The sequence below is a fragment of the Orcinus orca genome, chromosome 3 (assembly GCF_937001465.1).
Source record: "Orcinus orca chromosome 3, mOrcOrc1.1, whole genome shotgun sequence".
In the NCBI taxonomy this organism is placed as follows: domain Eukaryota; kingdom Metazoa; phylum Chordata; class Mammalia; order Artiodactyla; family Delphinidae; genus Orcinus; species Orcinus orca.
The window spans coordinates 183,014,033-183,033,492 of NC_064561.1; the positions used below are offsets into that span (position 1 = coordinate 183,014,033).

The window sequence follows — 19,460 nt, forward strand, 5'->3', positions numbered from 1 at the left end:
CAATACACAAAATATCCAAGGAAGTATGTACATGAGACCTAAACCATCCGTGCAGGCTGCCGTGCCCAGAAATGAGGGCACTAACTACGCACTTGTCCAGAGAGATGCCAGGGAGAGGGGAGAACTTTGGGTTCGTTCATGAAAGAGGAAGTACTCGGCCCCCAGAGGGAACAGTGTGCTCACTCTCTCCCTCCCTCTCTCCCCACCGCTTTCCCTGAAAACGTTCTGTTCATTACGCAGAACTTCCTAGAGGTTAGCAAAGATCAAAATGAGCTTAATCAAGTCTATCCATCATTTTCCTCTCTGCAGCCAGCTTCATGCGCCCCTTGCTCAGCCTCTATCCAGAAACAAACTCAGAGTCTCTGAAGAGAAATTAAAATTTGTGTCATTAAAATTTCCAAAGCCATGAATCACCAGCAAACAGTATTTTATCCCGTTGCCTCCCCCTCCTGGACTTGTCCTGTTCCCTGGAATGAATCTCAACACCCCAGCTCGCTCCAAGCCTCTAGAACCTTTTCATGGGCAGCATTTGTAAAGCAATCATCTATTTTCGGATCTCATCCTGCGAGGCTGTTGGAATCAGGGCCACCAAACCTTGCAATCACATAGGGTCCTGCTGCTTTCCACGCTCAGCAAGGTGCGTCTTCCGAAACTAAGCGGACTCGTTACCCATCACATTTCCAGAATAATATAAAAGTAGCTTTTTAAAAAATGTGTTTGCCATTTATAAGAGTTCCTTTGCAATAACGCGATCAGATATGCAAAGAGGTGAAAGGGTATGTATCCAGCCCATTTTCACTCAGTCAGTGGTCAGGCTTCCAGTGAGGTTTTGCCCTGGCATCTTCCTACCGTGTAAAACAAGGTGACAGTGCCAGCCTCCTCCTTGCTGTGCTGAATGAGATCACGTCTGTGTCTGGGTCATTTTCAAGTTTTTGAAACAGTCACTCATAAACGCCGAGCTCTGTATTATGATGAGTTAATCCAATTTCTTGGAAATGCCCAAGTTCTTCATTATGTTGGCAGGTCTTTATTCCGAGATTAGCTAGTTCAACCACAAGTGGATTTATCCCTTAATTGCTGACACATAGGTAGTGCACCGTCACGGAGCTGAGATGCTCTGTTCTTATTCTGAGACCGAGACCAGCGGGCTTGGGGCTCTGACTCTCAAGGCAAGTTGCTTGTTACGTGTCAGCCTCTTCCTGTGTGAAGAGGGGGTATTATGACTCCTAGGATGTTAATAAGAAGGGTTTCTTTTTTTTTCCACCAGCAATAAAAATATGATTTTTAAAATATAGGTGTTATTTCTTTATTTTTAATTTTTTATTGGAGTATGGTTGCTTTACATGTTGTGTTAGCCTCCATTGCACAACAAAATGAATCTGCCATACACACACAGACATCCCCTTCCTTTTGGACTTCCCTCCCATTTAGGTCACCACAGTGTATTAGGTAGAGTTCCCTGCACTATACAGTATGTTCCTGTCAGTTGTCTATTTTATGCAGAGTATCAATAATGTATGTGTCAATCCCAGTCTCCCAATTCCTCCGTCCCCACCCCTTTCCCCCTTGGTGTCCATACATTTGTCCTTTACAACTGTGTCTCTAAGTCTGTCTTGCAAATAAGATAATCTATACCATTTTTCTAGATTCCACCTCTATGCGTTCTTAGACGATATTTGCTTTCCTCTTTTGGACTTACTTCATTCTGTATGACACTCTCTAGGTCCACCCACGTGTCTACAAATGAAAAGACATGGAACACTTCACGAGTGCGCATGTCATCCTTGCCCAGGGCCGTGGTAATCTTCTCTGTATCATTCCAACTTTAGTATACGTGCTGCCGCAGCGAGCACGTAAGAAGAGCTTCTAATGTGAGGCCTGCTCACAGCGTGGCTTGCTGCCTCTGCCGCTGCGTAGCTTTGTGTTGGAGAGTGACGTGACCCTCTGAACCTGAATGAGAAGCCGGATGGCCGCGCCGCTGTGGCTGGGCTCCCGGCACTGGGAAGGTGCTTTAGGAGAGGGTCTGGCAATCCAGAGCCTACTCGGAGGACATGGATTAGGGTTCTGGTGAGGAAACCCTACCCACGTCACACCTGGAAGCTGCATCTGGGTTGTTATTTATTTTTTAATCTGTTAAACCCATGCCCCTAATTTGCTCCCCCATGTCCCCCTTCGGTGACCACTAGTTTGTTTTCTATGTCTGTGAGTCTGTTTCTTGTTTGTATATAGATTCGTTTGTATTATTTTTTAGATTCCATGTGTAAGTGATGTCATATGGTATTTGTCTTTCTCTAACTTACTTCACTAAGCATAGGTCCACCCACATTGCTACAAATGGTAGTATTTCATTATTTTTTATAGCTGAGTATTATTCCATTGTATATATGTACCACATCTTCTTAAGCCAATCATCTGTTGATGGGCACTTGGTTTGTGTCCATGTCTTGGCTATTGTAAATAGAGCTGCTATGACCATTGGGGTGCATGTATCTTTCTGAATTAGTGTTTTTGTTTTTTCCAGATATACACCCAGGATTGGAATTGCTGGATCATATGGTAGCTCTACTTTTAGTTTTGTAAGGACCCTCGATACTGTTTCCATAGTGACTGCACCAATTTACCTTCCCACCAACAGTGTAAGAGAGTTCCCTTGTCTCCACGTCCTTTCCAACATAGTGACATAATCGAGGTATCTCCCATCTCTTGTCTAGGATTTCTGCTCTGCAGTTGGGCGGGAGGATGAAGATGACCCCCCCAGAAGACCTTTGGATTCGTGGCTCATTACCTATTTCCACAGGTGTCCGAGGACCCTAAGGTTGAGGCTTTATTTTGTCCTAAATGTGTTTTTTCTTGCATTATAACTTTGATTTCACCGCAGTTTGAATGCAAGATAACCATGAGCCCCAAAGAATTTAAAAACAGTGAAGATTATGGGGCAGAAAGAATATATATAATTATTTTTTATTACATTACATTTTATGTGCCAACTTTGTATGCACTTACTTCGGAGTTGTTGTTTGTTATTTATATAAGCTTGCTCTTGTTCAACTGATTTATTTTTCCTTTTGGAAAAGTGTTTGACTGTCTCGGGTAGAGCTGGGCCACATCATCATTTATCTCACTGAAATCAATGGAAACCTTTTTTTTTTTTCACCTGTTGGCTCTTCACTTAAGGGCAGAGTTTTCAGGAATAAAAGTCCCCAAATTAAGTGTGAGATAAGTGTATTAACAAAGGTGTCTCACAACCTCTAATTTATTTTCCCTCCTGGCCCTTTTCCGCATTGGAAACAGCTATGGAGGTTGAGGCATTTCAAGCTTACAGCTTCAGGGGAAGGATAATGCAGAAGAATAAAGGCACCAATTCGTGGCTTTTGAATTCCAAAGTAAGCTTTAGAGATTCATGACAGGGAGAATAGTTGTGAGGCGTAAAGCTTTCTGAACTGCTTGAGCTGTGAGAGCTTATCAGCCTAAATCCATCATAACTAGAGGTGGGGTCGGGTCGCCTCTGCCCTAACCCACACACCTGGGGAAAGAGTGGGGGATGAGCCAGTTTGGTCCTCCGAGGACCAGAAGGCTGTGATGCCTTGAGGCTCGAAGGCCTTGGAACTTTGATCCTACATTTGGAGAAGGAAGAAGGGAACTCAGAACGAAATGGAAGGAGTTTGCCCTGACTGGAATAGCCATCCATTTCTCTTATGAAGTTAAATGGAAACCTGAGGTAGAAAGTGACCTGATATCTCGGTCAACAGAAAATGGTGATTTGCCATGACAACCGCTGCTCACAGCCATGGGAGCCGAAGCCCCGATCAACCAGGAAGTCTCCCTGCCACCAGAAGCCACACTGGATTGGGGGATTGGGGGTCCAAGAGGGAGCCAGAGGAACTGGGAAGCTGGCCATTGTGGGGCTGCCCAATAACACGGTATGGTCTAGCACCAAATCCACCCACCAGGGGAGTCCCTCTCCTCTCACCAAGAGCCCCCCAGAGGGCAAGTTGGGATGGTTTCATCTGGGGGTGAGTTTTAAGTATTATCTAACAATAGTAACAGCTAGGGAATGTACTCAAGGAATAAAAAAACAGGTAAGATCAAAGGGAGTTTATGTAGTATAATATTTAGTAAAATAATTTAGAGTACCTTAATTTAGAAATATTCATCCACCTTCATTTATACATTCTTAATCATTCTTACGTATTTATTAAAGCAAATTGCCCAGGAAACACTTTCTTTCATGAACAAACAAACAAACAAACTTCACCAAATGTTCTATAATTTAGATTTCACAACAATGCAGATGTTCTTGCCTCATTAGGGTAAAATAGTGGGACTTTACGGTTTACATCTATACATAAATCTTAAGTACATTTCAGCTTAGAATCGCAGAAGTTAATAGGTTTCCTTGTGGACCCCTTTAAATTCATGAACATGGATTAATTGTATCTGGTGTTATTAGACAATCATTTTTGAGGAAATGTATGAAATGACGATCTCTTAGGACCCCAAGCCCTCTCTGCAAACGTGATGCAAACAGTTCTGAAGCAGGAAGCAGCCCGGCATAAGCCGGCTCCTACCATTCTATCAGAGGAAATGCATTTTTCTCCTTCTGGTTGATTGACTGGAGAAAATTTGTTGAGTTTATTCAATCTTGGCTGTCATTTGAGCCGTTTCTTTTTTCCAGTGTGCTGAAGAGCTTATTTAAAGGATTCATTTGGTAGCTTATAAATGATAAGCATCTCATACCTTTTAATAATTTGCATAAATATCTTGGCTCTACGCCAGCAGACACACCTGTTCAACACTGAGCCTCGTGATGTTGTCTCCCAAACGGCTTCCTCAGCACCTCCCCTCCCAGATGAGGCTGGTCCCAACAGCCACTGAGACACACCAGGGTACATCCTCCCTTCTGTATTAAAGCAAAAACAAAAGCAAATAAACCACTGTGTGAAACTGTTGCAGGAAAAATGGGGCCCGAAAGGAGGGTCACGTCCCAGGTCTTGAGTGAGTCCCTTGGACAGGCTGCCAAGTGAGGGTCCTTGGCTTCACGCAGGAAAGGATTCAAGAATGAGCCACAGCAAAGAGAAAGCAGGTTTATTTAGAGAGAGACACGTTCCATAGACAGAATGCAGTCTGTCTTAGAAAGTGAGAGCGGCCCAAAATATGGGGTTTTAGTTTTTATGGGCTGGGTACTTTCATAGGGTAATGTGGGAGGATTATTCCCACTATTTGGGGGAAGGTGCAGAGATTTCCAGGAACTGGGTCACCGCCCACTTTTTGGCCTTTTATGGTCGGCCTCAGAACTGTCATGGCTCCCGTGGGTGTGTCATTTAACTGATGTATTGCCATGAGCGTACAATGAGGCTTAAGGTCTACTGGAAGTCGAATCTTCTGCCATCTTGGTCCTAATCGGTTCTAACCAATTTATGTCGTGTCCTCAATGGCTATGTCATTCTTTTAATGGTTGTGCCCGCCCCCTTTCCTCCTGTCTCAGAAGGACATAGTGGGGGAAGCTGGTGACACTCCTGAGGGGGATGACGAACATCCTGCAACATAAAGAGGCCAGAAATAAATGAGCGAGAACCAGGTATATGAGAAAATCAATTCCTGGACTGCACGTAGTGAGTCAGGCAGGGCAGCAAAGTGCTCTCTTGGAAACACATCCTCTGGCTACATCCGAATACAAAAGTCGAACTCTGATTTATCTTAAAGTGTATGAGATTTCTTGAGCCTTTGAGGGGCTGGTTTGGTTTCTGCATTAATATTTTAGTTTTACTGTCTGACGTTATTTCGGTGTACACCGACATTAGTTCATCTTCTCATAAAAGCAAGATTTCCTCAGATTACTTTAAAATTGTCCTGCCTTCCAGATGAGTAAACGGTAATCGTTTCCTGGCATCTGAGCACACGTCTCCATCAGAGACCTGGACCGAGATCATCCTGCCAACGTCATCTCCATCAGAAATGCATCTGAATTGAATCTGAAAGATTCTCCCCAGAGCAGCATTCACTCTTAGAAGACACCATTATTAAATATGTGCTGGGCTTAAAGCACAGTGAAATGACTCCTTTGGTTATAGTTAAAAAATGAATGTATAGATTTCTCCAGACCTGAAATGGAATCTGGATCTCACTTGTGAGGATTAAGAAGGTTAAAGTTTAAAGTAATTCCCACCCTTGACAATATTATCATTCTCCTTCCTCACCACCGCTATGTCCAGGGAGTCTGTTAATTCCCCAGGAATTGCTCTGCCACTGGGCATTACAGGATGTCCAGCCGACGGAGGATGGGGGATAAATACTAAAAAAGAAGGAAAAACTACACAGAATTTGGAGAGTGATTTTGAAAGAGTGTCCTGACACTCCTCTGGAAGAAGTTTTGCATGTTCCAACACTCCCTGTCATCCTGCCTGCTCTGAGATTTGGAGGAGATATTTCTCACCACATATGAACTTAGAATAAACTGACCAGTGTATCTTCCTAAAATAAAATGTGGTCATGACATTCCCTTACCTGAAACTGTCAGCTGTTCCCATATAAGGCAGCTCGTTGAGTCCTGCATCCTTTCCCCTCATCTGGCACACACCCTTCCCTTATCTGGACCACCCCGCTTCTAGTGTAGGATCTTACTGCATGACCTGTGGATCTCTGCACTAGAGTACCTAAGACAGGCCTGTGGCAGGTATGTGGGCACCTTAACCCCACATAGGGCTCTGCCAACTTGACTCCGGGGTCTGATACGTGTGTGCTCTTAGCAGAGACGCCCAAGAGTTCCTGTCTCTGCACGCGCTGCCTGACACAGGGTCGCATCAGACCACTTACCCTGGACACGTGTCACAGGATGTTCAATGTGGTTGGTGGGACCATTGGCATTTACTGTATTTCTCTCTGATGTTGGTTCTGCCTCGTGCTGTTTACCTCCAGAGGGAGAGAAACATGATGTAAGGCGGGCAACCCTTCCAGACCCAGCCTTGGCAGTCCTGCTCTCCAGGGAAGCCGAGTATGTTCACAGCACCTGCAGGAATGGGTGAAGCGAACAGCTGCCCACTTGGGCAGGAACCTCCTGCATAATGGCCTCCGTGCTCTGGCTTATTCCTTCTAGCCTACCTGGCCGGCTGCGACTTTCTCACCTGAGTGAAAACACTGAGTTTTGCTAAGGAATGAGCTTTGCTAAGGAATGAGCTTTATTTTTATTTTTTAATAAAAATTGTATATATCTGAGGTGTGCAATGTGATGTTTTGAGATATATATATATATATATATGTGTGTAAATGATTACAACAATCAAGTTAATAAACACACCCATTACCTCACATGGTTACCGTGTGTGTGTGTGTGTGTGTGTGTGTGTGTGTGTGGTAAGAACACTTGAGATTGAATCTCTTAGCAAATTCCAAGTGTACAATACAGTCCTAGTAACTATAGTCACCAGACTGAACATTGTATGAGCCTCAGCACCTATTCATCTTATAACCAGAAGGCTGTACCCTTTGACCAACCTCTCCCCATTTCCTCCACCCTCTGACCCTGGGAACCACCATTCTACTCTGTGCTTCTGTGAGTTCATTTTTTTTAAGATTCCACATATAGGAGAGACGGTGCAGTATTTGTCTTTCCCAGTCTGGTTTATTTCAGTCAGCATAATGTCCTCAAGGTTCATCTACGTTGTTGCGAATGAAAGGATTTCCTTCTTTTTTAAGGCTGAGTATTGAGAGCATTTTATATACAGTTTATGCTACATCTCAAGACCATAGAGGGAAATAGGGAAAGTCCAGGTAATAGAGAAATAAACAGATCATTTAAAAAAGTTATGTGGCCAATCTAACACCGCTTTCCCGCCCCCTCCTAAAAAAACAAAAAAAACAAAAAAACAAAAAACCAGTGAAACAGAGTTAAGCAGGGTTGTTTCTAACAATAATAATTACAGACAAGGTTCCCTGACTATCTACTCTGTGCTGGATTCCATTCAAAACACTCCACTTCACATGCATGATGTTACTTATGCTTTACAGCAATTGCAGTTATAATTTACTATTATCATCCCCATGTAGGGACTTACAAAGAGGAAGAGCCAAGACTCTCAGTCATTTGTCCAGTGGTAGTTCTTTCACTGGGGCCCAGATGGCTGATTTCTCGACTCTGCATTTTTAAATCTCTGTGCTTCGCCTGTAACCGTGGGCATCCTGGGAGAAGGAAAGCAGGGCAGCCTGACTCTCAGCTCCACTCTCAGGAGGGAGCCGTTGAGGACTGTTTCAGGGTTTCACACTGATTATTACAGCGTGCACACACACACACACACACACACACACACACACACACACACGTGCATCTGCACAAAGGTCAGCACAGCCCTGGGGCTTGGGGACCCGCATGGGTGCTATTCCCTACAGACTAACAAAGTGATCCTTGACACGCTGAATCCCATTTCTTCTCCAGGATCATTTTGGTCACCATCATCCAGGCTGACATAACTTCTCCAGCCACTAGGATTTCGGCAATTTAAGGCTTCAGGGATGTTTTAGAGAACCGAGCGCCATTTTGCTCAGACTCAGAGGGAAACAGAGCAAATGAACCCATGACTGGGTGACACCCAACCCATGACTGGGTGACACCCAACCTGTCCCAGACAAGCCAGGCTCGTGTTGAGTGCATGAACTGTGCAGATGGTCTGCGAGGAGAGCAGTCTCCACAGGGTTGGGCCAGCACAGAACTTTCCTGCAAGACTCCAGCGGCACCATCCTGTGGGGAGCCCAGGCTGACAGCCGAGAGCGAGGGCTGATCCATTTCTGACCTTGTGCCAGGAGGAAACATCCAAAGACGGCTCCTGGCCAAGCGCACTGGTGAGTACAGTCAGCAGATTGGAGAGGTCTCTCACCTACGGGATATTTATTTGCACAAAGCAAACAGCACACAACTTGTTTAAGTTTCCAGGTCATGGAGCTTTGGAATTGTGATAGAAATGCCTAATGTTTCTATCGTGCAAAAGCTCAGGAGGGACAACACACAGGCAGATGTGGAGGAGGCATTCCCGAGGCCCCAGGGCACGAGGTGCTCTCCGCTTCTGGGCACCTTCTCAGACTACCTGGGACATCACAGCTTCCTACAACAGAAAGATGAATTGTCGAGGGTTCATTGTGGCTGTAAGATGTTCCGAGTACATACCTGAGAGAAGCTGAGGAGGGAAGCTGGTGGGTTGATGCCTGGGTGACAATGAAGGCTCTTACGACCCTCCCTGTCAGCTGTGAGGACATCACCACCTTAAAGTCATCTTCCTTCTTGTGGCTCAAGTGCCCAGTTGGGTGACTGTCCACCAGGGCCCTGACACTAACCCTGACCTGAACCTTAAGCCTAACTTGTTTCTGGTCTTCAGGTTCCACGGAAGCTGGCCACAGATCCACGTCCTCAGTTCTCTGCAGATGTATAGACATTGCAGTAGTTTAATTTTTAAAAGGTTTATTATTTTGAGCTTTTAAAACAAACGCACCATCTTACTTTCTGCATACTCGAAGTCCAGCAGTGAAGAAGCAGTTTCCTGGTGCTAGAGGGAAAACAGCCCACAAACCAGGAAGAAGCCACATCTCAGCCACTGGCTGATTTGGGGCACCTAAATGTTTATTCTATTGAGTGTTTCGTGAGATTAAATGACTACATGGTATCGTACATGTACAATTACATTTACTATCGCAAGAAAGTACCTAGGAATATGATCCACATGGCGTAATGACTTTACAATTTTAGTATTTTAAGACGATTTCCTAAATGCTCAGTAAAATTCAATCGACAGTAACTGCTAGCTGCCCTGCGCTGCTCTTCTTGTTTCAGTCTACCCCATCTGCCTCCACAGGAGGCTGCTGGGTCCCTTTGTGGTCCGTCTCCCGGCCATTGTGCAGTCCCTGGAGCACCATGTCTTCCAGGCGCTCATCTCCACGCTGCGTCCCAGGCTTGTCCAGCTCCCCTGCAGGCATCCCTCTCCCCTCCACGGCCACCACAAAGGCGTGCTTCTCCCCTCCCTGCCCGTCTCTGCAAAGCTGGCCCAAGCTCAGGGCTCCCATTGATTTCAAAAGAAGCCCTGGGCTTGGGTAACTCAGCCTACACAAAAGCAGTGCAGAATCAGACTCAAGATTTCTCAGTTCCAGAAAATTTGCTTCACTCAGATCAAATGCCTCTGGAATGCTAAGTCAAAGAAAGCCATTCAGTAACTGGGTCTAATTTAAAACTGCTGTAGCAAGTAAGTTGCACCAACTGCTATGTCTTTTGCAAACCAGGGTATAACATTAATGAAGTACAAGATTATCTGTTAAAGATCTGATCAGAGCCTCTAGTAACACAAATGTGTGCTCTGAGGTCAGTAGGAGCTCTGTGTGTGTGTGTGTGTGTGTGTGTGTGTGTGTGTGTTGGCAGCAAGGGAGAAGGGGGAAAATTACAGGAAAGTTTACAGAAGGAATATTAAAAATGGTAGAGAACAATTAGATCAGTACTTCTTTCAGTGTATCCTCAGTCACCCCAATCTGGCTGAAAGTGCATCGTCAAATATTTAAAAAGAAAATAATGAATCTTACATTCTAGCTTCATGGAATAACGAGGATTAAAATAGCTGAGTGGACACAAATAAGCAAGCATGAAAAGGGAAAGATCTTAATTAGTTAATACAAAACATGCTGAATCCAATTATGAGCATCCTGCAATTCGGATTTGGTTCTTTCTGAACAGATGAGAGCAAATATGTCTTTAAAATCAATACTGCGTGCCTGAGCTTCCGAGCTGCATCCAGTCACCGCATAGGGTTGCAAAGGGACTTTAGAAAAGACCCACTAGGAAAGTGCTGACCTAGCTTCTGAGGATCGTTGGTGGCGTAATTTTCTCAAACCCCCAAGAGACTGATAAAGAAACTGGAGTAGTTCATTAGCATAAGACTGGCAAAAATCTATTGATTTTTAACTCCACAGAATATTCTGTTTTCATTACTATCTGCTGAGTTATATCTATTATTGGTCCAGGGCCGTCTCACTCTGGTTAACCGTGAATCTCCATTATAATGAGAACACACCTTGAAGAAAACACGGAGAACTCTACCTTGCCGTCAGCTATTGTCACACTGTTCTGGGAATCTTCCCTCTGGATTCCAGCTTTGTATTTTTAGAAAGTAGCAGAGTATTTAATCCTCCATAATTAGAGTTTCCCCGAAAGGACAAACCCATTTATATGGCTGTCAATTGAACCAGATTCTTCAACCGTTGTACTTGGTGTTTTATTGTAACGTTTTGAACAACTTGGTAGGAATTAGACAAAATTAAGACAAAAATGTCAAAGCTGTCTTTAAATCTCAGATGGCTGGTCTACATTTAGAAAATGCAGTTATACGAAGAAAAGTTGGTGCAAAATATATATTTGGTCAAGTCTTTTGACAGCATTAGGATGGTGAAGGATCTGAATTGGGGGAAAGGGGTTTGCTACAGAGAATGTGCCTGGGGCCGGCTTACTGACCCTTAGCCTGAAGGATGGTAGGCAAAATGCCCACCAGCCTATAGTACTTCAGTGCGATGGGGGCGCTTGGGAGGGAGAACCAAGAACTTTACCATTTAATTATCCTTTCTACCTTCCCATCACTGCTCCTTTCAGGTATAAAGGGTTAGTCTTGTGCTATATTGAGTCTACTTTCAGTTTCTATAAACACACACACACGCACACGCACACACACACACACACACACACACACACACACACATATACACAGACAGAAAACAAATCATCTCTCCCAGAAAAGATGTGTGTACAAAGATGGTGAATAGTACAACTGTGGCAAGACCCAAGTCCACCTCTTCCGGGCAAAATCGCTTCTCACGTGGTCAGTGTTCTAGAGCACAGTGGACCTGCAGTGGATTAGGTCACAGTGGAACCTGGCAGTGGGTCTGAAGGCTTGAGGATGCAGCCACCAGGGACGCATGGCCCCCCCAGGAGCACGTGTGCCGCTGGTGCCAGATGCTGCGACCCTGCCTGCTTAGGATTATCCAGCCCTTTAAAATGGGGGGGACAGAGGGCCTGTGGGCACGCCCCCTCTAGGGAGCCGCTAGAGCCAGTCCCCTGCCACCTGCCAGCCTCTCTGCACACACTGGCTTCACTTGTCCCTCCCAGAACCTCATGCCGGCTTCCCAAAGTGTGTGTGAGCTGGCCAAGCCACCTGTCTCAGAGTGGAAGTCCTGGTCTTGGGGAGCCCTCCGTGCACCAGGGATTTCAGCCTGTCTTCCTCTGGGTGAACTGGAATGCTCACCAGGAGTGGAGACCCAAGGAGTCCTGCCGTCCTGACAGCAGTTAAACTGGGTTGGATGCAGGTTTCTGGGCCTATTTGCTCCACGAGGCCCTTTGCACACCCTGCTCCCCACCCCCGGCCCTATTATTGTCCACGCCCGGGTCAGCTCTGCCACGGAAGGTATGAAGGGGTGTGCGTTGTAATGAGCCAGAGCTGCTTGCATCCCAGGCAGGGCCTGCCTGCAGGAAGGGCCCTGAACCACACTCACAAGCCGTGCCAAGCCCAGGGCTCTGCAAAGCCGAGGCTGGTCCACACCAGCGTGGCCAGAGTGCCGACGGCGGGCCTCTCCTGACCGGTCAGTGCCCAGGCTCCCTGGCTGTGTTTCCAGGACCACCCCTGGGAATGTGGGTGCTATGTCCAGCCAGTCCTGAGCAGTGATTGCCAGCAAGCGGTCTTGTGGGCCCAGCTGTCATTTTCCTATCGTGGGAGAGGCTCCGGCCGTGTCTGTCCTGCATATGCGTCACTTTTCCAAGTCATAGGCTCTCCACCCCATCCCTGAATCACTCACTAGTCACTGGACCATCTGGAGAATCAGAAACATTAATAGGTGTAAGAGAGGTTTGCAAACGCTAAGTCCTCTTGAAAATCTTAATTATTAGTAAGAATAGTAAAAACACAAAAGCAAAAACGATAAGTAGTCAAGATGCTATAGAGTGAAAATATTGGGGGCGGGGGTATCACAGCCCCAAACAGTGAACTTGATCTCATGGGAAGTTGCCCTGAATTGCAGCAGCCCTTGACGGTGGCTTAGAAGGCATGTTGAAGAAATTCATTTCTAAAAGATCTGACTTCCTTATGAAAGTGAGTCCCCTCTCAGCGCAGCAGGAGTTGTCAGAACTGCTGGCCCCCTCACTGCTCCATGGGAGAGGGGCCACTGCTCTCCGGAGGACAGGAAGGACCTTGGAAAGCTGTCTATGCTGTGAGGAGTGCTCTCCTCTGGGGCGGGGGTAGGAGTCGCTGGTGGGGAAACATCTCAGGCAGGCATTTTGCCTGAGAGCTGCGTCGCTGACTAAAGGATCCCACTAGAACCCCAGCAAAGCCGCTAGAACCATGCTTCTTGTTCCTTGACTTTACATGGTGTGGATTAGTATGGACTTAATTTCCCCAGAGTTGAAAAGACTTATCTGAACAAACTACAGCCTTTCTAAGGTGGTTCTCACCTCGCCACTGCCTACCCAAGACACTAGTCTAGATTTCAACGTGAAGGGAGCCTCCCGGGGTCCTGCCGCAGGAACGTCCACATAGGTGCCCACTGAGCCACGAGGGCACTGCTGCACCCTTGGGAGGGACCCCGTGATGTCCAAGAACCAGTGAGGACTTTCTCTAACTAGGCTGTGGGATGTAAAATGATTCCATTAAGTTGCTCAGAATTTATCTCAGGGTCCAAACCCTGTGGTTCTATTTAGTCAAAAGCACATGTCCCAGGACCGGAATTTGGAAGAGGTCTCCACAAAGCACCAGGAGCTGCTGCAGAGTCTGACCTGTCAAGAAGGTGGATCAAAGAAACAGCAGTGACTCTCCAGGGAACCGAAACTGGGACAAGTGGACCCCCTTCCACTAGAAGCTTCGACTCTCAGAAATGAGGGCTCCTTCTAAGAAATGACAAGGACTCACCGAGTTTTCTGCACTGTGGTCCAGCACTGGGAGCTGCGGGATGAGATCTTGATCATTGTCTATGCTAGAATTACTAACATTAGTTGCAGAGATGAGATGCCCCTTTTGGAAAACCATGGACTACTTCCTTAGCTTCTCTAAAGAAGATGGAAGAAGAACAGGCAGAAACTTAAAAAGTGGAAAATTTGAGAGATTATCCTCTCTTTTAGCTCCGTCTGCTCATGACCCTACCATTCAGGCAACCTGTGGGAAATAAGGAAATAATAAAGGAAAAGGAGGTCTTGGTAGGATGACAGAAAGGCAAAGACCCAGCAGCAGTGAGCAATTCTGTGGGGAGACTGGATGCTGAAAACCAACAAGCAAAGCTGGGCAGAGACTAAGGACGTGGACGGAAAAGACCTGAGGCTGAGAAAGGCTGACACCCAGACAGAGCACAGAGCAGCTCTGAGAAGGACATGTTCTCCCAAAGAGAAAGAGGCCGGGACCGGGCTGGACCAAGACTTCACTGTGACCACTGTGTTTAGGAGGCGCCTGCAGGTGATACAGTTTGCCCAGGACCGTTGTAGCTTTAGCACTAAAAGGCCATGTTCTGGGGGTCACTTGCTGCAGGTACACCAGGGTGACTGGCTCCTCATCCTTCCCTCATGGAGAAGGACCCTGATGGAGTAGGACACCTCAGGTGCCCGTGTTTCCTCCACCTTCATGTGTGCCTGCCGTAGTGATTAAGGAAACAGCATGTGGCTCACTATGTTGGGGTGAACAGTGTCCCCCAAACTCATCTCCACCTGGAACCTCAGAATGTGACCTTGTTTAGAAATAGTCTTTGCTGATCTAACTAGTGAAGATGAGGTCATACTGGATGAAGGTGGACCCTAACCCAATGACTGGGGTCCTCATGAGAAGAGAAAAGAGAGACCAGCAGCAATGGAGTGGTGATGGGAGGAAAAGGCACCTACAAGCCAAGGGATGGGAAGAATTGCCAGGAACCAGCAAAAGTGGAAGAGGCCAGGAGGAATTCTTCTCCAAAGCCTTCAGAGGGAGTGTGACCCAGCCAACACTTGGTTTCAGACTTCTGGGCTCTGGAACCATGAGAGAATAAACTTCTGTTATTTTAAGGCACCCAGTATATAGGACTTTGTGACAGCAGCCACAGAAAATATAGTTACTGTGTCTTATTTGGTCCTAATCAACTGCTCACCACTATCTTTCTGTGGCTCCTCTCAATTCTGTGAAATAAAACCAGGTCAGCCTTGAAAAGGAAGACCCACCTGGCTTGGAAGGACCCTGTGGATGTGAAGCTTGCCCCATGGGTGCTCAGACAAAACTCACTTCCTGGAGCCCTGACTTAGGGGAACCTGTCCAGCACACCTGATCATGTCATCTGGAAGGAGGCACTGGTCCTTTGGTCAACGCTTAGTCCATCCTGTGTGTGGGCATCTCCAATGGATCCTCAGTAAGAGGGGGGATGCTCAGAGCTTCAGGGAGCTACTGAAAAGCATCTGTGTGGCTGTGAGGATGGAGGGACATTCAGAGCTCCACCTACGCTTCTTCATGTCCTCGAGGACCTTTGATACAAAGCACACGGTCGACGTCCCTGTGGACATGAAGGATGGGCAAACTTTGCCGTCTGCTTCTCCTCCCCAGACATCTGGCTGAGTCCTGGTCTACCACTACAAAGTCTGTGGGGTTCTAAGCGACTCTTCCCAAGGCAACAGGTGATGACCCATCTGAGGACTCTGAGAAGCTTGTGCTCTGCAATGTGGGCTCTTACCTCTCTCCCTGCAGAGAGTCTTGGCCTTGGATGATGTGTCAGTCAAGGTTCTCCAAAGAAACAGAACTAACAGAAGATAGATGGGTTGATAGATAGATACATAGATAGATAGAGATTGAGATACCAAAACAGCAAAAACTAAGAGAAGTGAATGGCTTTCCCCCTTGTTTTAATAGAAGTTCAACATTATCTATCTATCTATCATCTCTATCTTACGTATATATTCTACATATATATTCCATATATAGCTATATAGAGAGATATAACATAATGTTATATCTATCTATCTATTTTTTAAAATAAAAAATATTTTTTTCTTTAAGGAATTAGAACCCCCAGTTGTGAGGCTAGCAAGCCTGAAACCCACAGGGTAAGTCAACAGACTGGAAACTTGGGCAGGAGTTAATGCCACTGTCTGGAGACAGAACCTCTTCTTCTCCAGGAAACTTCAGGAACATCTGAGAAGACACAGTCATCCTATCCTGAGTCATCCTATCATTAATTGCATAAAGGAAGCCTTTCATGATAGATGCTGTGACAATGACCCACGCAGGAAATCGAACCTGGAAAGAATACTCATTTATTCCTCTAGCCCTCTTGAGATTAAACAATTCAAAAACCCAATTCTTTAAACCGTATATGGAAGGATACCAAAAGGAGCTGCCCAGGTACAGCCTGTGTACATAAGTGAGGCCGCACACGGGGGAGGATCTGTTGATTTAGTGAAGGAGCTTTTTGAGTGCATGTGTGTTTGGTAAAAGTTCAACAATGATGCCTGAAAACCCAGCAACTACTACAGAACCACAACTCGTTGTCTGGCAACCCCGCCAAGCTTTAGAAAGAAAGAGCTCTCCGGGCACTCAATCGTGAGACCGGCTGTGGTACCGAATGCACAGCTTGGGTCAGACCTGTTAGAAAACTGATAACTTATTTGCATAGCGTCGTGCTTGAGGTAATCGGCCAACAGTCCCCCCTTCCCTTTTATCTTTGGACTTCCACTCCATGCCCTGTCCAGGCACTGAGAAGCCTCAGAGTTATTTGTTTTATCTGAGCAAACAGTGATTTCCATTATGATCTTAGTTCAACTCTTCTGAAACCTTGGAAAAGGCACACACAACATATATTTTGATATTTATGACTGCTGTGAGCATAAAAACAGGAGGGTCTGGTAACTCGATCATTCTGAGTAGCTGCCACACATTTTTAACAGACTATTCACTGGGATGGAAATAGAGTCTAGTCATAGGTACAGGTGTAGAAAAAGATGTAGCTGCTATATAGATACAGATACAAAGATAGAGGCAGATATAAATATATATATTAATATAGATACAGATATAGGTATAATTTTACATAGACATATAGAGATGGGGGAGACAGACAGACATGTAAAATTAATGAAGTTTATCTTATAAAGTAAACATACTAGGGCCATTTTGAATCTCAAACGTTTCATATATTATTTTATTGAAATTAAATATAAAGATGAAATTTAGGAAAATATGAAAGATTAGTACAGCTACTTAATACGTACTTACTGTTTTTATTCTACAATATGATAAACTACCTAATTATACAGGTCTGTTTCATGCATTGTTCGTCACTGTCTAGTGCACAAAAAAACTGTAAACAACAAAAACTCAGAGAACGAATGGCTGTTCCCTTTGCTTTACTAGAAGATTAACGTCTCCACTGTTACTGTTTATGATAGCAAATACATTAATGGTAGGGACATACACCCTACACTTCTATTTTAATGTAACTGTAATATGAATTGTTCTATGCTTATCTGAAGAGATGAGTTACATAAAAACTGAATGTGTGCCTTGTTTTTCATTTTGAAATTAAATCATTGCTCATTGAACCAAACTACTCATTTTTGTGGGTAGCTTCTGCTTACAGAAAGGTGTGTGGACACGCAGGAACCACCAGCAGAGCTTCCCTTCCTGATGTGATAGCTCTCCAGTTTGCAGCAATGTTCCAATCAGGTGCTGCACCGTGTTTTGAAGGGACTGTTTTCATGTTCAAAACTCTAAAGAAAAAAAAGTATTCAATACTCTAAAGAAAAGCAGCCCTTCTTTTTGTTTCAATAAACTACACACGTTTTATCTTTTAATTGCCCAAAATGTTAGCACAATTTTATTCTACATAAAGCCAATATTTATTCTAGTGTAAATATCACCCAGGGATGTTTGGGGTAATCTATAATGCACAGGAGGGCTGCTTCAAGCACGATTAGTAGTGTATTTGAAACCCAGCCATGGATGTTCCTGGATCAGGTCTCATTTTTCTTTGCATCTTGCCCTAAAGAATAATGATACTTACCCTTCAATAGCATCACATTGCCAGAAAATCTGATGCACTGGTACTAGAGTCATCTGTTCCAGAAATACTAATTTCCAAAGGTGGTACATTTGGCAAGATGGTCTTAATGCCTGATATTATGTGGGTAAACACGAATCTTTGAAAGAAGCTCATTTAAACTCATTTTCAAAAGCATCATGTTAGCTCCTTTATTTTGTCTTCCCTCTTTGCTTCATAAAAGCAATTCAGGCAAAATTAACTGTCTCTTGGAGTAGCTGTCCCAGAGGTATCACAACCACAAGGCAAGGCAGAATTCAAAGCTCTATGGTAGCAAAACAGAGAACCATCCAGAATGTCTCACTGGCACATCTAGGTCAAATTTTCTTGCCCCAAGACACTTAGGTATAAAATAGCCGTGACACCTTTGTCACACTAGAGCAAGTGTGTGCACCTGCAGTCTGGCATGTAGGTGCCAGCCCCACGAGGCAGAACATCACCTGTTGCCTCAGCCCCCCCTTGCTGGAACGGCAAGTGCCGTGCTGTCTGGCTCTGCAGCCCGAGCATCTTGTCTACCAGGCTCAACTTCACTTATGTATTCCTCCTGGGCTCCACAGGACGCGGAAGCCAGGAGTTTCATCAGCAAAATGTCTTTTGTTTTTCTTGCTTTACTTATTCAGAAATTGAACGGAAGTTTTTCTGTTTGTTTTTGTCTTAGAATTCAGTTTTTATCAGATTTCTCACATTTGATTCAATAATTAGCCAATCAAGTAATTTATGAGATTTAAGCCGAGAATCTATTTGGGTTTAAATTATATGGAAAACGGAAACAGATATGTCCTAAGGCATTAGATGTCTCTGGTCTCCACTTCTGCTCCCTTCTGGGATGCTGCTGCCTCGTCAGAATGAAGGGGTGGACAGAACGGCTTGGAGCTCGAGCAGAGTGGAGGACACACCTCAGGAAACCACTTGGACACGCGACGAAGTTTGACCAAGGGAGGTTGTGGACAGGGACGGTACCTCTCACCCAGCACATAACTGGTAAATGGCCTGTTCTGAGTGTGATTCCCTGTGGTATAGGGTAGTGCCTGTCTGTCATCATCTCCTTGTTAATAGTCTTCTTGCTTTAAGTGATTATCAAATTTCCACGTGTTAAAATTCACCTGGGAAACATCACGACTTGCCTTAATGAAACCAACTCAGAAAGTGAGGCTTTGAAGCCTCAGTGTGCTCTCAGGGGCAGGAGACACATTTATAGTTTCGAGCAGTTCTATTTCTGTGGATTGATATTTCATAACGTTTATTACTTGTTAGAAATTTTTCAAAGGACAAAGAAAATTCATGTATTTAAAATATGATTTACTGTTATATAATAATATTATTTAATGTTATTTTAATAGAATACAATTTACTTTACCCTCAATTACAATTTGGGTTCTTTGCAACCTTTTATAAACTCTAAAATAAAAATGGGG

At 44.9% G+C, this 19,460-nt stretch overlaps 1 non-coding gene across 1 annotated transcript; it reads right to left on the reverse strand.

Moving 5' to 3' along the window:
- Window positions 1–1,747: 1,747 nt before the first annotated feature.
- Window positions 1,748–1,853, reverse strand: LOC117203081 (U6 spliceosomal RNA). The gene has a single exon (XR_004485682.2). It is a non-coding gene; the product is annotated as a U6 spliceosomal RNA (small nuclear RNA).
- Between the last annotated feature and the right edge of the window lie 17,607 nt (window positions 1,854–19,460).